The 23,023-nt window shown below is 35.8% G+C and overlaps 1 non-coding gene across 1 annotated transcript; it reads right to left on the bottom strand.

Annotated features, from left to right (window-relative positions):
* Nucleotides 1-3,728: 3,728 nt before the first annotated feature.
* LOC117283828 lies at nucleotides 3,729-3,835 on the bottom strand. Its single transcript, XR_004514845.1, has one exon. It is a non-coding gene; the product is annotated as a U6 spliceosomal RNA (small nuclear RNA).
* Between the last annotated feature and the right edge of the window lie 19,188 nt (nucleotides 3,836-23,023).

Genomic DNA, 23,023 nt, shown 5'->3' with positions numbered 1-23,023 from the left:
CAATAATATATTTTAGTACTAAATAAAGTATACTCTTATGATAAATAAATGAATAAATAACTTCAGAAAGCACTGATTACTATCTCATAATGTATTCATGTTTGATGAAACATTGAATGGTAGGCAAATTTAAATGAATTATTTCTATGTCATTGTTTTCATGCATAATATATATTGATTAATGAGGGAAAAAGAGTGATTTTTAAGAGAAAGCTTTAACTTTTAATTTTCCTTGAATTTAGGACAATCTGAAATTGAGTGGTCTCTGTATTGGTAAGTATAATAATACATTTAGTGTTGGTAGTTTTATTTAAGTTTGGAAATTCAGGTGGAGCAAAATACTTATGGAGTAAATGATTACCTCACTCTCCATGGTAATAATTTACCTTTCAGAAAACGTTACAAAAAACCCTTCATTTTTTTTATTAACCTTTTTCTTTTAAAACAAGCTGCTTTTGTGAAGAAAGAAAGTAGGTTTGAATTTAACTTTGCTGGTTGTCTGGACTGTAAAAGTGAAAGTATAAACCAAACCACTAAATGAAAAGAAACAGGGGGTCTCTTTCATTTGGAAGAGAGATTGTAAAACACTGCTCACTCCAGACATTTATTTCTTTTTATATTTTATGCATTTAAGGGTGGCTGTTGCAAATATAGTACTTTAAATACTCAACTGTTAAATATTTGTCCCTTTCCAAAGGCTAAGCATCTAAATTGTGAAACGGGCGACTCCTCAGCGATTCCTTCTCAAGATGCAAAGGCTCAGAGTGTTTTACATATAAACCCTCACTTAGTTTTCCAAGTGTTCAGGGAAGCATTCCAGCACATTTCATGTCAGATTTCTATAAAGGGTGATTGAACTTTGTCTATTGGGTGTGGATAGAACAGCACTCTCTGATGACACTGAAGGTGAGGGCGGGGGTGGTGGTGATCATAGTTTGATAATCCTGGAAATTCTGCATTATGGCATTTAGCAACATGGAAATGTGCTCAACTTATAAATAGGAACACAAAATAAAGAGCAATGAAAACAAGTTCTCTAGACAGGGGTACTCTGGACTGAAAGTCGCTGTTTTCTCAGTGTCCATTAGTTTGTAATCATCAGCTCTGTCTTTTCAGTGTTAGAGATTTGGGGCTTTTCCTCCTTGGTAAACACTAGGATCTGTCCCTTTAATTGATTTTCTTCCCTTCTGAGCTTGGCAGCCAGTTGGAGGTAAGCACAGCTGCGTGACTGCTGAGCAGGCTTCCAGATGCTTTTGGATGGAGAAAGAAGCTCTTTTATCCTGTAAGCTCCAGCTGAATCAGGAGGCCAGAGGTCAGGACTACCTGTATACATTTTCTTTAACTTCGTCAGCCAGCTTTGCTGACAGAATGTTATGGCTCCACATGTCTAAATTCAAGAGAGACTTATTTAGAAAGGGATTCCTAGTGAAATTCAGGATGTTGAAAGTATCCTAAAGCTCTATAAATGAAATAAATGTTTTAAAAAAGTGTTACTTTGCATATCTCTATCCCGTAGAACTTTTTTTTTTTTTTTTTTTTTGAGATGGAGGTCTCGCGATATAGCTCAAATGGGCCTTGAACTCACAGCAATCCTCCTGCCTCTGCCTCCCAAGGGCTGAGATTACAGGCATGCATGTTTGTGCCCAGCTGAGGAACTGAATTTTAAATTTTATTATATTTAAATTGTCACATGATTATTGATGTTATTTGATCAATCAGCTTCATAATAAGTAATAACGTGATTGACATGTGATGATACAACTGTTCAATAAATGATACGTCGTTATCTATTTTTCTCGTATTTAGTAACTGTCATGTATCTCCTTGTTGATAGAAACTATTGCAACAGGGCTGGGGATTTAGCTCAGACATTCTGCCTCCTGCCTTGCAAATACAAGGACCTGAGTTTGATCCCCAGGACAAAAAACAAAAAACAAAAAAACAAGAAAACTAACTCCCCCCAAAAAACCCAAAAAACTAAAACAATTGCAAAAACAGTGAATAAAAATGATCCATGTGATAATGGCTAAAAGAATTATTCATGTAAATTATAGTGCCACATATAGTGAAATTGCCAGTAACACTTTTATTCTTCTAGAGAGTCAGTGTATATATCATAGAAAAGCCAAAGGATCTGGAGGCAGAAAAAATTAGGTTTGAATTTGAGTCTACTGTTGAGTCTACCTTAAATAATTAAAATGTCTGCTGGATTTATTTCCTTCTTTTTTAAAGGCTAGTTTACTTTCCATTTTCTCTTCTTCTCTGCATCGGTTAGCTATTATCCTATCTTTTAGCTATAACAAATCACCCTCAAACTTATTGGCTTCAAACAACCAACATTTCTTCTGATTCACGAACCTGGGTTTGGCCACCTGTAAGCATTTTGCAGATTTATGCTGGCTCAACTGGTGTTGGCACAATGTTGCAAGTTAATCCAGGTCTGCTCCTTGGCTTTTCCATGTTTGTGGTAACTCTGGGCCCTCACAGGCTTGCAATTTTTATTATGAAAGTACAAGTGTAAAAGGGCAAACCAAATTACCAAGGCACATTTCAAATCTCTGTTCATTTCTTGCCTGCTCATAGATCATTGGATAAATCAGGTCACATGGCAAAGCCTAGAATCAAAGGAGTAAAGTCTCACAGAATTATCTTAGCTTTACTTGAGATCTTCAAAAAGCAGCTCTAAAAAAATAAAATATATTAAGTGAATAAAATAATTTTAATAATTTAAACAATATTCTCCCCTTAACACTTAGCAGCTTAGAAATATACCAAACTTTAAAAAACATATATTTTTTTCCTCATGAGTTTATTGGTACATTCTAGGTATATAGTAGAGTTACATTCATTACTGGGATCTTGTATCTTTATAGAGTTTATTGACATTCTAGGTATATAGTAGAGTTACATTCATTACTGGGATCTTGTATCTTTATATGACTGGTCTTGGTTCTCATTTTTTCCCCATGTCCCTGCCCTCCCTTCACTTGCTCCTCCCCTCCCCCTTTACAAACACTTCATTTCCTTTTTTTTTTTCATTTTCTCGTATTTTTTCTTTTCCCTTATTACCTTTCCCCTACCCTTCCCACTTTCCCTACACCTTTAGCCCTTCCTCCTATTTCACATTGTCCATTATATCATTAGGATCTTATGTACTATTATAGTTTATTCACACCAGAGAAACTATTTGGTCTTTACACATGTGTGACTTATTTATTTCACTTAGGAGTATATCCTCAATATGTATCCATTTTCCTATGAATGAATCTAATTTCTCATTCTTTATGGCTGAGTAATATCCCATTTTATAGAAAAACCACATCTTTATCCAGTTTCCAACTGATGGGCAAATGGGCTGTTTCCAAGTAAAACATATTTCTTTAACCAACCCTAGATAATGGCATTTAATTTAAACTTATAAACTCTTCCGTATGCAGTCAAATAATGTATATGCCAGTGTTAAAGGATACATTCATTACATGTTGGAGTGGATATTCTGATTCACTCTTCACTCTCCATGCTACATCTTTGAGCAGTACAGTTAGAGGAACTGGCTCCTGGTTAGAGGATGGGATAGGTTGGCCTGAGGATAATCCTAGCTCCCTTGCAAGTCCTTTGTTTAGGAATTAATGTGCAATGTGGTTTTATCCAAAGAGACCCATTTAGAGGGTTATTAGAGACTTCTAAGGATGTTTGTCTACTCTTTTTATTTCTGTTTTAGAAATTTGAAAAATATGGAACGCCTCACGAATTTGCATGTCATCCTTGCACAGGGGCCCTGCTAATCTTCTCTCTGTCGTTCCGATTTTAGTGTATGTGTTGCCAAAGCGAGCACTGTTTGTCTACTTTTGAGAGTTTTAAGAAGTCATTCTCCTCCCCGCTTTCTCTCACTAAATGTGGATGAAAAGTTGCTGCTAATAGATTTCTTACAACTGTGGGTCAAAGAAAGGCTGAACTAAGAAAATCACGAAGAAATAAGGCTGTAGTATTGGTAGAACCTTGCCCAAGCCTGTTCTACTTTGGAGTTAATCATACGATCATTAATTATTTTAATCATTTCATCCTCTTTCAGAAAGCACTAAATATTGTTCATTCTCTTCTATTTTTCATATTATTCCTTTCCTTCTTCTCTCTATATTGCTTTTGTATTCCTTCATCTAATATGATCACGAGAGCCAAGAGCATGCATAGTTCTTATCACATGAAAGGAAAGATAAAAAATAGATTTAAGCAAATTTTCAGCAATTTTAAATAAAATGTCTAAGTGAATTTATGGTTTAATAAAACCCTCTGTTTCAAACAGTTGGCAGTTCCAGAGGAAATTCAGAAAGAGGTAACTAAAATTAGGTTGGTAGACATAAAAAAGATATAAACATATCTGTGGATCACAAATGAAAGCAGAACAAAAGTGTCATTAAGGATGAATGTGCAAATTCTAACTCTGGAAGCAGGCAGTGGCATCTCAGAGTGAATGGCACCGAGACAGAGGAAATACCTAGCCAAGCTTACAGCTGGAAGCCAAGAATGGAGGTAAGCCTACCAATGCCTGAAATAAGGTTGACATGCTGACATGCTGCATACAATTGTAGCTTCATAGGACAATGTAGGCTCAGGAAGATGAGGAGATAAATTGACAAACTGAGCCAACCCTGCTGATGATTGTGTTTGTTTTGCTATTTCTCAAATCATGACTGAACAGAAAGAACACATCCTAATGTGACCTGGAGGTTGACTGGGTGTCATTCTCAACAAATTATAGCTGAGAAGAAAGAGCACAGGAAGATGAATAACATGAGAAAGGAAGCCAGGAACAGAGAAAAAACAAACAAACAAACAAATGGACAAATGGATAATTCTGCAGGAAAAAAAACAAAACAAAACAAGAAAAGAAATCTAATGTTAAAGAAAATAATCAATATTCAGAAACAGAAGAATTAATGGTATATCAAAAAAGACTAAAATGAGAATATTTACAATGTTAAAAGAAATAAATAAAAAGGTCATATTTATTTAAAAGACAAAAGTAATGAAATGAAGGAAGAGAGAAGTAAAACAGACAGGAAGATATGGACAAAATTAGAAGTGTTAGAAATAAAAATATACTAAAGGTGTAGGGATAGTGGGAAGGGTAGGGGAAAGGGAATAAGGGAAAAGAAAAAATATGAGAAAATGAAAAAAATGGAAATAAAGTGTTTGTAAATGGGGAGGGGAGGAGGGGATGAAGGGAGGGCAGGGACAAGGGGAAAAAATGAGAACCAAGACCTGTCATGCAAAAGTACAAGATCCCAGTAATGAATGTAATTGTATTGTATACCTAGAATGTACCAATAAACTCAATAAAAAGAAAAAAATAAAAATATAAAGAAAAGAAAAACTCACTTAAATAATGATATCTGCAAATGGGTAATTAATAATTTAGATGACTATGCCAATAAGATAGGTCTTGATAAATAAGCTTTAAGAAGCAAATGCAACAAATCCCTGCATTTAGAGCATAGTAAAGAAAGAAAACTATAATATTGGTCAAAACCTTAAAAAGGAAAGTAAAACAAAGAAATATAGATTAATTATGAAATATAGTTGCATGCGTACTAAAGATATCAAATTATCTTCTAGTAATTTAAAAATATTAATAACCAATTTACTTCAGGAATGTAATAATTTTAAACCAGATTTTGTATAATGTAATTTATAGTAATTTACCAAAGATAAGGTTAAGTATTATATTAAGAAATACAGACAAAGCTGATAAAAATTCTACATTCATTCATAATTTTAAAATGATAACAAAATATGAAACTCAGAGAAAAGTAGAAAAAGAAAATTTTCAGACCTGAAAAATGGACTATTAAAAATCTTGAGCAAACATCCTATATCTGTGGACTATTTGAAACATTCCATTTTGGTTAGAAGGAAAGATAAGAATGAATGTTTTCTGTAAATATGCTTCAATATTTTAATGTTTTGCTAACCAGTGCGAAAGAGAGAGAGAGGGAGAGAGAGAGAGAGAGAGAGAGAGAGAGAGAGAGAGAGAGAGAGAGAAAGGGAGGGGAGAAGAGCAAGAAGAGAAGAAAGAAAAGAAAAGAAAAAAGAAAATAATACACTAAAAAGAATAGATCCACAGCCGGGGATTTAGCTCAGTGGTGCTGCAACCTGCCTTGCAAGCATAAGGACCCGAGTTCAATCCCCAGTACCCCCCCAAAAAAGAATAGATTCAACTGTTCTTATATTAGGTAAATTAATGACCTCACAAGGGGGAAAAAAACCTCAAGACACTCTACAGATAGATGCTTAGAACTAAGAAAATTCAGAATGGTTGGATAAAGCATGAATATATAGAAATTTAATAGTGTTACTCTCCACATGTAATAATCAATTTTAATATAATTACAAATTACATATTATTCTGAATAGTGACAAATGCTACAAGGCACCTAGAAATAAATGTAAAGAAATGTAATGTATTTATGGAGAATCTGAAAAATATCAAAAGACAAAATATGTCCAAATAGATAAACCCACATTGGATGAGAAAAGTTAATATTAAAAAGGTATTAATTCCCATCTCCATAATTAATCTATGAGTTCAAGGATTTTTCCACTTTTAAAAATCTCAGGTAATTCTAAAATTATAGGGTCAAGAAAAGAGTAATTTCTGAAGAACATTAAAATAGGGAATTACGTCTACTAGTTTAATAAATAAAGCCAAACAAGTGGTTTTCTATGAAATCAGTTTCCTAAAAACAACAATGTTTAAAAATATATTGGGGTCTGGAGCAGTTTAAATAGCTAGATGGTAAAGAAAAATAATACTTTCAGAAAATTGAAAAATATTTCTGTAAGTGCAGCAGTTTTCTTTAAGTTTTTAAAAGCATAAATCTTACAGGAAGTGTTATGGCTTTTGCTATACTGAAAGTCCAAATTGTTATAAAGAAAAGACACCCAAAATAAGGCTAAAAAATACCACCACCAACAAAAACCCAATCGAATACTGGGAGAACAATTACTTTTGAGGACATATGAGAGACATGTAAGTCATTAAAAAAGAGATCAAAATAGGCTAAAGATATGAACATGCAATTCACAGACTAAGTAACTCAGCTTCTGAAACAGGCTAATCACAATAGAAATTATTTACATGCAAATTAAAACCCATCAGATTAGTTGAGGCCTAGTTTAGTAAAGAAGTGAAGCAAAAGGAATAGTTAGGGCTTGTTAAAGCCATTTTTTAGAGACATTTGTCAGTCAGCATTTAGTCAAGTTAAAGAGGATGATATATTTAAGTCATTTCAACACACATATCATGGAAACTCACACTTACACAAGGAGATATACACAATATTTTAAATGTACCTTTTAAAAATGATTATTGAACTCAGACCTTCAACATTCCCAGCCCTTTAAAAAATTTTAAATTTTGAGACGTTGTGTGAAGGCACTAAATTGCCCAGGTTAGGCTCAAACTTGCAATACTCCTGCCTCAGTTTCCTGAGTAGGTGGCATTATAGGCTATGTCCAGTTTAGCACAACATTTTATGTCACTTACAGCCTCCCAAAGGGGAAATGAGTTTTTAATTTGGTGTATTTATTCAAAAGAAGGTTTCACAGCTTTCAAAATGAATATACTAGAATGCCATGATTTAAATAACTAAAATTTAAAGCATTTTAAACAAGTATAGAACAATATATAGAATACGTCGTTCATATGAAGTTTGAGACCATGCAAAAATAAGTGCTATATTGTGCTACAGAACATTTATGCATGAAAATGTTAGTGTTTATTGGCTTTTCAGGTTACTCAGATTTAGATTAGTGGTTACCTTCAGTGAAGGAAACAGGTAAATGGCATTAGAGGACCATTACTGAGCAAGAGTTGATACATTAAAGACTGTATTTCTTAAAATTTATCAGGGGAAGGTGTACAAAAGTGTTCAGATTTGACAAAGCTGATGGGGTTTGCTTATGTTAATTCTCTGTATTTTTCTCCTGGATATGTTTCATGGAGGAGAGCAAGATTTTTTAGGTGGTGTGATGACCATGGATTTATGAATTACGTAGAAACATTGGAGTTCAGCCAGTGTTATAAACTCAGGGAGGCTGCAGGGAGAGCTACTGCTCCACTGAGTGTTTTTTTTTTTTTTGAAAGCTTCTCTCCCTTTCCACCATCTCCAACCACTTCCAGTTTAATATACACTTCTGGATTCGGAGAAGAGGAGAAGGAGAAAACCAGTATTCCCAAGCACACTCTGTTTAGAAAGTGTGTGCTTGGAATTTACTTTTCAAGATTATAGAAACAGAAGACATTTTCAGATAGTAACAGGGTAGGGTTGTGGGAGGTCATGGAGTCTGTGGTTTCCAGGTGGGAGTCCACCCAAGTAGCCGAGGGAATGCACATTCTTCCCCCTCCCAATTTTCCAGTAGCCTAGTAGGAACTGAAGAGCCACCCGGGTGAGGATTACCAAAGTTATGTAATGGCACTGAATTACATTAATGACACGTGTTATACCTGTTGGGACTTCTTATTAAGGGGCACTTACAATATGAACTCATTACATCCTAAGAATGTCTGAGGACCTTAGGGAAGAATAATAACGAACCTAATAGTTTGCATGGAAAAAGCTGAGAAATTTAGGTTTGTATCAATGTATCTGAAAAAGGAGAAGTAGGATAATTTCATGATTTACTCAGGCTTATTCAGTCAGTGATGGCCGAGTCGGACCTTCCTTCAGCCTGGCTTTCCTAGTGAGCAGGGCAGGGACTTTTTCCACTGGCGACCCCACCCCCTAGTACTGCCCGGTGGGATTGGGCTCAAACCTGCCCAGATCTGAGATGGGCTTAAGCAGTTCCGCAGGCAGCAGCAATGTACCGTGAGAATAAGAGCACAAGATTTAAGGTTCTATGTCTGACTGTAAGTCAGAGGCATTCTGTCCTCTTCTTCCACAGAATAGAAGTGTGCTGAAAAGTATTCATACAGGCAAGGATCATTTCTCACGGCCATCCTCTTGCATTTGGTGGGGGCTGTGTAACTTGTTTTAGTCACAGGAGATCAGCAGAAGTTAGTTATATCATGCCTGGACCAAGGATCAAGGAGCTTGAACATATCAATTGAGTTCCCTCTTTCTCCAACTGCTCTCTGGATGTAGATTTAAAAGATGACAAAAAGGTGAAATCATAGATTCAAGGAGCCTAGATCCCTGAATCACTTCATGGATAATGTCCTTATTCACTAACACTTCTATGGTGTGATATAAGACAATCGAAATGTAAGATGTCTTGCCTTAAATTGCTCAGTTTTGCTGTTTATTTCTTATGACTGCTAGCAGAGCCTTAAGTAGTGTGCAAGTTCTGTGTCATTCAATGTGTCCCTTCAACCTCTGTGTCAGTTTCCTTATTTGAAAAGATAATTGCAAGCCCTAGATTCATAGAGGAGTGTTATAAATCTCCAAAGATATGTAATAAGGTGGTGTACAAACTGTATGGTGGTGTGATTATTATCCCTGAATCCAACTGCGGGCAGCTCTAAGTGAGCACCATGACTTTAAATGTCTTCATAGCAATTCTAGGAGGCAGAATAGAAGCTGCAGCTTTTCACCAAAATAGAATCACCATTGCCATTTGTCTGCGCCATTCTCCCTCTGTAATGCCTCAAGTTTCATGCTTTCTTCTTTTTAGTAATGATGTTTCAATCAGGCAATCCCAAAACCCAAACAATTAGCCATAGTTATTTAGTACCTATCTTGTTCAGGGCATGGAGCTATTTCTGATTTTAACACATTTAGTTTCAATGATTGATACCTACTTTGATGTCTATTTCCCATTACAGAGAAAAACATGGAAGGCATACAAAAATAAAATTATCCACAATCTCACTTCTGTAATAATCACACATGGGTGAGCACATTTCAAGCCCTTTGTTTCCTATACATATGTAAATCTTTGGACTGCACTTTGAGTACTGCTTTGTAAATATGTTTTTTTTTCATTCAAAATATCATGGACCCCTCCCCCAAGTCAATCATTATGGAACTACATCATCATTTTTTAGTGGGTATAGAAATGTCACTGTTTGAATATTTGAATATTTACTCAACCAACTCTCCATTAATAAACATTTGGGTCATTTAATGTTTTTTAATGTCATACACATTGCTGCAACATTTCTTTTATAGATATACAGATCTTTGGCATATTTGCTTGATTATTTTAAGAGAGAATCCTAACATTCACATTTTTTGCATTGAAATATACTTACATTGTAAGGTTTTTCATTCAGAGTGTCCAGTTAAGTCCAGAAACATTGTTTCCTTTTTATTCTCCAATAAGGTTAAGTATTTACATTTCTATTTTTAAAAATTCTCTGTATATGAAGAAAGAAAAGGCAATTCATGCCCTTGTGCAATATAATTTTTCCTAGTCTTTACATCTCAGATCCTATCTCAAGATGTCCTCATTTCTCTGGGTTTTTTCCTTGTTTCCTTCTTGGGGTTTGTTATTCCCTCAGGATCTGAGTTCTCATGCTGTTCCCTCACTACTTATGAGCTTCCATGAAGTCTGTGCACCCAGACCTACTCCACACTTAAAAATTACTCTTTGCCATGTAAAGGTACATGATCCCAACAATGAATGTAACTGTACTGTATCCCTAAAATGTACCAATAAACTCAATAAAATTTAAATTAAAAAAAAGTACAAGATCCCAATAATGAATGTAACTGTACTGTATACCTAAAATGTACCAATAAAATCAATGAGGAGAAAAAAAAATTACTCTTTGGCTCTTACATCTTTCTACTTTTTTTCTCCACCAGAGCCACAACACCCATGGTGAAGATTTTCTCATCAAATATTTAGGGTGGCATTTTAAAATTTAGCTAAACTATGAGTGTTGGATAAGAGATTAATTCAAAGTATTTACTTAAGAGTTAGTATAAAGGTTAATTTAGAGTTACCTTAAGAGTCAACTCTTCCAACATGATTGGGGTGTGTCAACAGAAAATGTTTTCAGCAAAACAATTCTCACTCTCAATTTTGGGTGCCAAGCACTAGCTATACAACGTGGTTTTGTTTGTATTTTGGAATTTATATCCATGTCATTAATTGTTTTCCAAACTGCTAAAACAAGTCCTAGCAATTACTTTTCTGAATGGCTACTTAATCCATTTTATGGACTAGGACAGCCCTAGTCGTATGATAGAGAGGTTATAATCAAGATGAACATTGCTACTAATAAATATTGATCTCCTATTCCACAAATGATACGCTGCTTTTTCAACAAAATGAAGAGCATACAATCTAATACTCATGAGTTTTATAATTCAATGAACGTATACAGAAATGCAAGGCCCAAATTGAGCTCCCTGATCTCCTGCAGGGTTGAAATGCAGAAAATGGTATAGGAAATGGGTTAAGTATACTAAAGATTTACATACACATAATATTCAAATCACCAGTTTCACTAACTAAACTGTATGTTGACTGTTTCTGGGTACAAAAAGGTCTGCAGTGCAACTGACTGAGTTCCCTTGTGCTTACTACCTGACATGACTTTGGAGGAATATTTAAACAGCTCTGTTCTTAACTGTCAAGGAACACTTTAAAGTGCTTAACCTGTTTGCAATGCCCATAGTTTTATAAAAAGGTTATCTATTATTAAAATTATCGTTAAAGAATCCATCTAACTCATACTTTTTAGCTTTGTGAGTTCTGCTGTCTCACCTGGGTCAGAGATAATTGGATTTTGGAGTATGAAAATATAATTCTGTTGTCTCATTAAATAAGGCAACAAATGAAAATAATATATAGGACTTCCATATATATCCTGTTTTATATCATATAGGATATCAATGTTATTATTAATATTAAATAATATGGAAAAAGTAAACGACAAATTATGGTAATGGCCATAAGACGCTAATAGAGATTTTGGTACTCCCTAGGTGTTGAAGAGTATATCAGTAGCTTTTAAAAATGGTATTCCTGCAATAGATCACTACTCAGCAACAAAAGTGTATGCACTACTGCACTGATGCATTCAACAACATGGAATGAGCCGCTGACTCATAATCAACAGCATCAATGTCCACTGATGTCTACTTGCTCATCGGCAGGCCCTTGTGATGTTGCCGATTCAGCACTTTAGGCATAAAGCTACTCAGAGGATTCTTACTTTTCTGAGTGTTATGGCTTGTGTGTAGATGTCCCCCACAGCCTCATGCAATTAGAGGTAGGGCTTTTTCAGAGGTGGCTGGATCTAGAGTGAGTGGTCCTGGGATTGATTCATGGTATAATGCTAGGGCACTAGGATTAAGGGAGTGACTACTGCTCACCCTAAGTACCCTGGATAAAATATAAGGGTTAGAAAGAGTTATGTTCATCCCTGGTTACTTTGCTACCTTCTGCCTGCCATGAACTGCTTCTCCTCTGAGATGCTTGTCTGCCATGCCACCCTGTCTTGGAGCCAGCTGATTATGGACTGAAACCTCTACAAACTGTGAGCTAAATAAACCTTTCTTCCTTTAACTTGTTGGTGTTGGGTATTTTGTCTGAGCAACAAGAACGTAATTAAGATGTTGAGTATATGCATTTTCTTACCTTACCCCCATACATAGGATGGAATGTATGTATATAAGTATTTAACTTTATTAGAAATTGCCAGGCAGTTTTCCAAAGTGTTCACATTGCTAATTTTCACAACTTAGTATTCTACTAGGTAAGTTAGTAGTGTCTCATTATAGTTGTAATTTGATATCTTTGATATCTAGTGATGGGATATTTTTTCATGTGTTTATGGGTCATTCAAGTATCTTCTTTGGTGGAGTGCCCATTCAAGTACTTTATTTCTTTAAAAAATTTTTGTTGTTTATAGATTATCATCTTAGCATCAATTTTTGGCAGATATTTAAATATTCTGGATATGAGTTGCTTTTTATGTATGCACCTTTTTCTTCTAGGTTGTGGTTTGCCTTTTGATTTTTAATTACTATTTTCCAATTAAGAAACAGTTTACAACTAAATACTGTTGGTATCTAACAGTATCTATAAATATATATTTTTCCATTACCTAATAAGACCCATGGCAAATAAGATCAATAGTGATCATTTTGGGTTAAGTTGCTTCTGTAGGTTTCACCTCCTTAAAGGCTAATTACAAATTTGTATTTTACATTTTCCCCATTAGCCATTTATTTTCTAGGTGATCGTGACTCTAGCAAATGATCATCATGGTAATCTTTTGCCTCTTTGTTCTTGGTTGATTGGCCATTTGAGTCACTGGTGAGTCATTCAGGCTTACTGACAGGGTTATCTTAGCTGTCTCTGCGTCATTTAAAAAATTATGCTTTCAGAATTTTTTCTCACCTTTCCTTAAAAAATTCTTGAAAATTAGTCCTCAGAAACAGTAAATTTCTCTTATAGTATCAGAGATTTTGAAGCATCATCTGGTGAGAGTGGTAGCAATATTGGGAGCACTAACATTGGATCCATAGGAAACCCCTTAATTCCAGGGACTTCTAATGTTTAATGATGCTTGTGGAACTTGTGAAACCTGGCAAGGATTTACCTAGATGTTTGCTTCATAGTTAGCAAACAACATATTCTCATTTTAGGTCAGTAATTTTGGGGATGATCATACCTGTGCCTGGGAAGAGAAAAGGTGGAACTGAGAGTGTGACCCTCATCAAGAAGAAATAGAATTATTCCAGAATTATTGCTGCTGTTATGGTTGCTCTCCATGGTGGTGTGGCTTTGGAGTAAGAGGTGTAAGTCTTTGGACTCTACAGAAATGGAGTTCCAGGAGAAAGAAAATGATGAGAAGAAGTCCTTCAGTGACTGCTGGGGAAAACTGCAGCTTCCCTTGTGGATAACAAAATTTATAGATGCTCATGCCCTTTATAGAAATTAGTGTAGTATTTGCAAAGAATCTATACAGACTTTCCTATACACATTATCTGTAGATTACTCTTAATGAATAATACAATAGAATTGCTATGTAAATAGTTGTGTTACTGTATCATTTAGGAAATAATGGCAAGAATAAAGAGTGTACATATTTAGTTCTGACAATTATTTTCCATCTGTAGTTGGTTGAATCAGTGGATGTGGAGGGCCATCTGTAGTTGATAGTAATAGCATTCAATTGCAAGGATGGTGAATGAATTAAAAATTAAATTTAGTACAGTTACCTACTTCACATTTTTTGGTGATTTGAAAATCTAATTTTCATTACACTTTTAACTACCAATTATTGGAAATGCACTTGGCCTAATTTAAATGGCTTGATGAATTTTGCTTTAATATAACACCCATTTCAGTACAAAGCAATATAACTGAGTGTGTTATAGGGACATCAAAGTTCATGAGACACTCTTCTTGCCCTTGGAACTTGGTTTGTTGGGGAAGACAAATAAATAATGTGAGCTGGAATACATGTTGTAGAGAAAATTCCAGAGTGATGTGGGAATGCATAGCATGGGTACTTTTCATCAAATATGGTACAAGGAAGACCTTCCTTGGGCAGTGTCACTAAATGGAACATGGTGATAAACAGCAATAAGCCTGGAATGGGTGGTATGGAGTAATGGATAACAGAGAGTAGAGAGAGGAAAAAAAAAAGAATGGATAAAGTGTAAAAGGGTGATATTTAGAGAAAAAGTCTCAGCTTTCTCAACTTACAATATATTCTTGTTGAAATTTAAATCACATAGTCTATTTTAACACTTATGAAAAATCTGTTACATAAACAGCACTTTTAAAGTGTTTGTTTGGCATACAGGAGGTGCTGGGTTCTATCCTCAGCACTGCAAAAATAAATAAAAAATTAAAACAAAACATTCTGTTGAATAAGGCAAAGAAGTTTCACCTACAACTAAAAATCCCCTCTAATATAGGTATTCATGTTGATATCTTCTTAGAGAAATTTCTACCTCTCCTATATGATTATCCATGCAGGTGCAGTTGTTTAATTATGACTAGATTTTTCTTTTTGCTAATTGTAAAGTTTCCACTATTTCTTTCCAGAGTAAAGAAACATTAAGACAAGTCCTTTAGCTATAGCACTCTGAAAAAAGAGATCGAAGATGATACAAGAAAATGGAAAGATATCCCTGCTCCTGGATAGGAAGAATCAACATAGTGAAAATGGCCATAATACCAATACTGCTATACAAATTCAATGCAATCCCAATTGAAATTCCAACACTATATTTCACAGAACTAGAGAAAATAATCAAAAAATTCATTTGCAACCAGAAGAGATCTAGAATAGCAAAAGCCATCCCAGGCAACAGAGATATGATGGGGTATCATAATCCCCAACTTGAAACTATACTACAAAACCACTGTGATAAAAACAGCATGGTCCTGGAAAAGAAAAAGACCCAAGGATCAGCAGAATAGATTGGGATATACAGAAATAACTCCAGATCTACTCAGTCTCCTCATCTTTGACAAAGGAACCAACCATCCTCAGTGGAGACAAGGTAGCCTCTTTATTAAATTGTGTTGGAAAAACTGGATTTCAATCTGCTAAAGAATAAAACTAGGCCCTTATCTTTCACCATGTGCTACACTAAAATACAAATGGATTAAAGATCTAAATATTAAAATAGAAATTCTAAACTTGATGGAAGATAAGCTAGGCAGAACTTTTGAAGATATTGGCATAGAAAAGACTTTATGAACAAATCCTCAGTACCATGGGAACTAGGACAGAAAAATCAACAACTGGAATCTCATCTTATAAAAAGCTTCTGCACTGCAAAAGAAAAGGCCAACAAGCTAAAAGACAACCTACAATGTGGACAAAAAATTTATCAGCTGCTCCTCAGACAAAGAAATATTATCTAGAATATATAAAGAACTCAAAAAAAATCAGCCCCCCCAATATGAAGACCTGATTCAAAAATGGGCTTCTGAAATGAACAGACATTTCTCAGACAAAGAAGTAAAAGTAGCACATAAATATATGAAAAAATGTTACATATCACTGGTCATTCGAGAGATGCAGATGAAAACAACACTGAGATTCCACCTCACCCCACAAAGAATGGCTGCTATCAAGAAATCAACCAATAACAAATATTGGCAGGGTTGTGGGTAAAATGGAAACCTTCTCCACTGCTGGTGGGAATGCAGACTGGTGCAACCACTGTGGAAATCAATATGGAGATACCTCAAAGAACTAGCGTTAGAGGATCCATTTGACCCACCCATCCCTCTGCTGGGTATCTTTCCAAAAGAATTAAAAGAATCATACCAAAGTGATATATGTACACTCATGTATATAGCAATACAGTTTGTAATAGCTAAAACCTGGAAACAGCCCAATTGCCCATCAGTTGGAGACTGGATAAAGAAGTTGTGGTTTTTCTATAAAACGGAGTACTACTTAGCCATAAAGAATGAGAAACTAGAGTCATTTATAAAATGGATGCATATTGAGGTGATATTCCTAAATGAAATTAATAAGTCACATATGTATAAATACCTAATAGTTTTTCTGATGTGAAAAGCTAAAAGTGTAAATAAGATCCAAATTGTATAACAGGTAATATGAAATAGGAAGAAAAGGGCTAAAGGTGTAGGGGAAGTTGGAAGGGTAGGGGAAAGGAAATAAAGTCAAAGAAAAAAATATGAGAAAAAGAAAAAGTGGAAACAACGTCTTTGTAAATAGGGAAGGGTGAAGGGGGTGAAGGGAGGAGGAGTATGGGGAAAAAATGAGAACAAAGATCTTTTATGTAAAGGTACAAGATACCAATGATGAATGTTACTGTACTGTATACTTAAAAAGTACCAATAAATTCAATTAAAAGAAGAGACAAGTTCTTTAGAATATCCTGGGTTTTGTCAAAAGGAAAAGTTGAAGATGTTTGTATGAATTCTAATTTTTTCTGTGCCCTAGGGCTGATTCTCTACTTCAGAGTTAAAGAGAAACATAAAGGTACAGACATCATGTAGAGATTTTCTTTACCATAGATGATTTGCTGTGTTACCTTTTTGACACGTCATATATTTCTTTTAAATAGTGTGTCATAATTAACTTTTTCATATTTTTTCTAGTCAATAAAATCCCCTTCATCTTAAGTCCATGTGCAGCACTTGTCCTTGAGACATGTGGAAATATATCTCTATACCGATCTCTGCGTTTTTAGTAAATCCTTGCCTTATGCAGCAACTGTCTCCCACTGTGGCCTGGGTTTCCTTTCATTTCTCTGAAACAACTAATGACTTCCGTCCCCAGAAGCACCTCGTAATTTTTAAGTGTTAGACTTGAAACAATAGAACTTCTCAGGCTGAATGGCAAATGAGAAGACTGTGCAAGAGGGAGGAATAGACAACTTTCAGAGGCTATTTATTTTTTGTAAGTACAGCAGTATATTAGTTAAGGTTTTGTAGAGCAGAGGTCCCCAACCCCCCAGGGCCATGGCCAAGTACACTCAGTTGGTGGCCTATTAGGAAGTGGGTCACACAGCAAGAAATGAGCAGGAGGCACAAAGGCAAAGCTTCTTCCACATTTACAGCCACTCTCCATCTCTGGCATTATCATCTGAGTGCCACCTCATTTCAGGTGGTGGCATTAGCTTCTCATCAGTACTCACACCCTACTGTGAGCTACAAATGCAAGGACTCTAACTGGGGGTCTCCTTTGAATCATCCCAAATCTAACCTCCCACATTCCCAACCCCTGTCCGTGGAAAAATTATCTTCCACGAAACTGGTCCTGGTGCCAAAAGGATTGGGGATCCGTGCTTTAGGGGAAGAGAATAAGTTGTGAAACTATATAATTATGAAAGAAAATTTATGAGATAGGTTTATAAGATAGCCCAGAATGGCTGGGGAGGCAGAGGATCCAGCAGATCCAGTAGATGCTCCGTCCAAGAAGCAGGAAGCCTCAGAGCCAGAGGGATCAAAGTCCGAGGCCATTTTTTTCTTTTCCCCTATTACCCTTCCCCTACTCATCCCACCTTCCCTACAACTTTAGCTCCTTTCTTCCCTTTTCGAAATGTCAGTAATCTTATTAGGATCTTATGTATTATTACAAATTATTCACACCAGAGAAACTATTCGGTATTTACACATGTGTGACTTATTTATTTCACTTAGGAGTATATCTTCAATATGTATCCATTTTCCTACAAATGAATCTATTTTATCATTCTTTATGGCTGAGTAATATTCCATTTTATAGAAAAACCACATCTTCTTTGTCCAGTTTCCAATGGATTTGTAGATGGGGAGGGGAGGAAAGGGTGAAGGGAGGGCATGGGTAAGGGGAAAAATGAGAATCAAGACTTGTCATGTGGAGGTACAAGATCCCAACAATGAATGTAACTGTACTGTATCCCTAGAATGTACCAATAAACTCAATTAAAGCTGGAAAAAAAAAAGTCCTAGGCCAATTGGAGGCTGAAGACCTGGAAGCTCTCTGGACAGTGCCTTATATGAGTCTGTGTTGAAAGGGTGAAAAGGCTGGATTCTGATGTCCAGGGGTGATGGCTGCAGTAAAGATGCACTGCTCAAGCAGAATCAAGCTTGCACACACAGACCGACTTCATCATTCTCCCTCTTTTCATTCCATCTGGGCTGCATGGTACCAGCCACAATCCTAGTGAGTTTTCTTCCCTCAGCTTGGGATAGAAGCCTGTCATCTCTGGAAACATCCCTACACACACACGCCGAGAAATGTGCTTTACTAATCTCCTAAGAACCTCAATCTGGTTAAGCTGGCCATCAAGATTAGCCATCACATATCAACTACAGGTCCCTTGGTTACTCAAAATGAACCCATCTTTCTTTCATACACTTGCCTGAGGCATAAGAAATATGTGTTAAAAAAGATGAGAAGTAGGAATCCAGGAATACTTCACTCTGTGCAGACACAAAGAAAACTATCCAGAAGACTGTCCCCCGTCTTACTTTTCTTTGTAGTTTCTCTCTGTTATTATGAATTTGTGTACCTCTTGAATATTTACTAGATATTGCCTTGTCTTAGCTTGAGGTAAGGAAAAGATATGCCGTTATTTCGATTCAGTTTTTTTGTCTGAGTATAAAAGAAATATTAGAAAGAATGGAAGCGTTAGAAAGCACATCGCTTTCTGAATTATCACAGCTCATATTATACTCTGTCTTGTGGCTATTGTGAGCCTGGATGAAGGCTTTCTTCTTTCTGCTACTAGGTCTAGTAGCTAGACTTTCTAGAGGCTATCATGATTTAAGTGCATGTAAACATAATGAAGGGAGAGAAAAGCTGAGGTGTTTGAAGAAGAGGCCACAGTGTGGTGACAGTTGGGGAGGCCAAGCTGGTGTTTGTGTTTGTTTTGGTACTTCTGCTGGAGGGAGAGCCAGGAAAGGGGAAACACACTATGCATGCATGATTGGAACATCTAGAGAAGAGGAAAGGGGGAAAAGAATCATTTTTTCTGTGACAGAAGATGGAAGAGGGAATTTCAGTCAGACGTTGTTGTTGTCATTCTTGAAACCAGTTTTTGTCTTGGCATTCAAGGTAACACACATCCTTAGAGAAAACAAAATAGAGAAATACAGAGTTTTATAAAAAAAGACACTTAGGGATCTTCTAGAATGTGTAGAGAAATCAACTTTGTTCTAAAGAAGCCAGTTATTTGGTAAATAATAGTAAATAGTAAATAGTAAATAGTAAATAATAGTTATTTGGTAAATAAATAGCATATGCTCACTATTCCTTTGTGCCATGTTCTTTGGACCGAATAAATACACATTGTTTTCTCTTTTTCTCACATCCTATCTAGGAATAGTCCTAATTCCACTGAGAAAATGGGACAGTCTACCTTCACTGATAGAAAACGGACATTCCAGACAAGAGGATTTAGGAGACTCTTAAGCTTTCTGACTTGGGGCCTTTCAAGTCTCCAATCATGTTACTTTGTTGTATTATTTCTTGAAGCATTGACCAAAGCTTTTTTTTTTTTTTTTTTTTTTTTTAAAAAACAATCCTGGTGATCAAACTCAGGACCTTGCACTTGTCAGGAATGCACTGTGCTACTAAGCTACACCCCCGACCCTGACCAAAGCTTTTTAAAACAAACAAACAAGCAAGCTTTTTTTATTACAATATTTCCTTATAGAGTTTAAATATGATCACTTTCTATTCTTGAAAGAAACCCGACATGTATAAGCAACTTATAAGGTTTTATGAGAATAGTTTTTCCTTTTTCAAAAACTGTTATATTTTCCTCTGATAGAATAAGTAGAGTGGCTGCTAGAGTTTGATATTGCCTTACTGGGCTGAAAAATACGAATCCATTTCATCTTCTAGCACACCTGCCGTACGTTAAGGTTTTGACTTTTGAGAAGTATATGGAAAAACCACAGCTTATTAAAGAATCCCAATATCTCTCTAATAATTATTTTTTAACTTTACTATTTATATCGGTATATTGATGTGAGACACTGGGAGATACTATTTTGTTAGAAAATGAACATAAAATATATGTCTTTTTTTGGAAAAACTACATTACCTGCATCTAAATCTTTAAGTGGGTTATATTTGCTCTTATACCAATAGATTTCTTCTCACTGAAACTTTTCAGTAAATACTCATTCTTTATTTCCTGAGTACTTTTATAACTTGGTTTACATATAATTCCTTTAGAACCAGAAATAAAGCTCTGAAAGTTGGAGAGTAAAATGAATCAATAGCCTAAAGCTCCGGTGATATACTCCAGGGAGTACTTTTTTTATTGGAAGACACGAGTTTTCTAAAAACAGTCTTTCTATATGCATATGTATCTATGCATGTAACATATGGCACTTGTGGGTATATAGGGTTACCTTATTACCATGGGTTACCAGTGGCAACTTATTCCCTGAACTAAATCCTTTGTGGGTTTTAATACTTTGTTTGTAATCATATGTTAAGAGATCAGCAGGTACAGGAAATGGACTAGCCTGGCACAGATATTTGCTATTTTTAATTGTCATTTTTATATGTATGTATAATGTAATCAGTGAAAAATAGAGCAAAAGATCAAGAACTCACCATATATCTCTCAATTGAAAAGAAAAGAACTAATGAGCTTAGGTTCTCTCTGTGACCTACATTCCACTGGATGTACCTTTGGGTTCTGTCTCTGACAATACTTTGAACAACTTTCTTCCAGGTTCTGCAGTAAGGAACAAAAGCAGATACTAAAGAAGAAAGGCAAAAGTGGACAAGAATATTTCTGCTTTCTGTAACGAGAACTTTAATATATGTAAAGTAATCCTGCTGGTTGATTATTCTACTTAGTAAAAAGAATTTAGCCATTCTTCATCCACATGAGTACTGTTTCCATGTAGAATATATATTGTACCCTCTTGGCCTGGGGATTAGAATCCTTGTGAATGGAATAAAGAACACTAAGGACAATATCATAGAAAAAAATAGAAAGTACTTCTCTTGGCAATTTGTATGCACGAGCTCTCCATTATTCATGAACTGCTTCTTTAGTTTTGAATGATTGGTGCCTTTGCTGTTCTTTCTTCTCCCTTCTGTTTCTACCATGTTGGCATTTCCCTGCTCATTAATAATTGTGGAAAGAAAAAAGCATACATTAATTGATGATTGTATCAATGAATACACAACTTCCCACTGGTATAAAAGACCTGGTAGTATTTTTAAAATGATAGATACTGATGGCAAAAGTACCAGTGGGAGATAGGGGGTGGGTTTGTGATATTCTTGCCTATCATCAAGAAATAAGAAAGTCATTTGGCTTTTAGGACATATAGTAAATACCTCAGATAAAACTTATAATAAATAGCAATTGTATACCTTTGAGACTTCTACTTTGGAGAGACACAGAAGAAGTAATTTTAGCCCATCAAAAACAAGGTTTGGGGTTTTAAGACATGTTTCTTATGTCCAGTTCCAGTACACATAGAAGATGTTCCATGTACATACTGGGAGGTGGGTGGTTGCAGTGTAATGGCAAGATAAGATTAGACAGAGCACCACTTCACTGAATCATTGTTATGAGCAGTTCAGTTCCACAATAATCCAAGACATTTTCCCTCAGACATAGCCACCTATCATGTCAGTAATAGAACACAGAGTGTCTGTAGGCTCAGACTTAAACGGATTTTTGAGTGCAGCCTGGCTAACCTGATTTAAGACAGTCCTGCAAATTCTTTGAGCACCACATGCTTCTGCCTTCACATAAGAGCAAGAATGTATAAAGCCTCTTATATGGGTCACAGTGTGAGCTAGAAACACAAGATGCACAAAATACATGGGTGAGCTGATTACGGAGTTAGAAAGAAATACATACAACACTAAGAAAGAAAAACAAAAGCAAAAGAAAATGCCACGTGCCAAGGAAAGGTACAGATGTTACATGTTAGAGAATTCAGAAGGAAGAAATGGTTGACTGCCAAGAGTTCAAGAAGGCCTTACAAGAGGAGAGAGAATTTGAATTAGATCTTGAAAGGAAGGCTAGTGGGAAGAGGAGGAAGTATTCCCAGTGAACAGAAAGGCTGCACAGTGGCTCAGCTGTGGGAGTATATGACATCCTTGGGAAATAAGGAATCCCTACATGGAGATAGCAGAGAGCTCACGTAGGTGGCAGGCAGGCAGGCATTGCTAAGAAGGTACAGGGCTCCAGCCCCAGTCTGAAGTGTTAGGATCTGCCTATTGTGTACTTTGGAAGTGATTATAACTAATTTGGGAACTTCATTCTCTCCTTCAAAATCAGCAAAAAGACATTCTTTTGATAAAGGAATGTAGTAAAAGTTTATGAGGAATCAGTTACTGACTGATTGTTCTCCATAGCAAGTCTTAGCACAGCCCACAGAGTGTCCATCACCTTTGCCTATGAGAGGTGGTACCAGGAGTAGCCCCTGGGCTGTTTCATCTAGCCCTCGAATTTATTCACTGTTGTGTACTATCAGGGCATGAGACCTACAGAAGTTAAGTGGAAGGAACTACAGACAGGAGTTACTTTTATAGAACAGATTACAGTTCATCGTTTCACTCTTAATTACCATGGTGATTGTCTTGCTACCTTTCTTG

This window comes from Fukomys damarensis, unplaced genomic scaffold (assembly GCF_012274545.1).
Source record: "Fukomys damarensis isolate Sample0158 unplaced genomic scaffold, DMR_v1.0_HiC HiC_scaffold_30, whole genome shotgun sequence".
NCBI classification, from domain to species: domain Eukaryota; kingdom Metazoa; phylum Chordata; class Mammalia; order Rodentia; family Bathyergidae; genus Fukomys; species Fukomys damarensis.
Note: the sequence above shows the minus strand (reverse complement) of the source record. Positions and strands in the feature narration are given on the sequence as shown.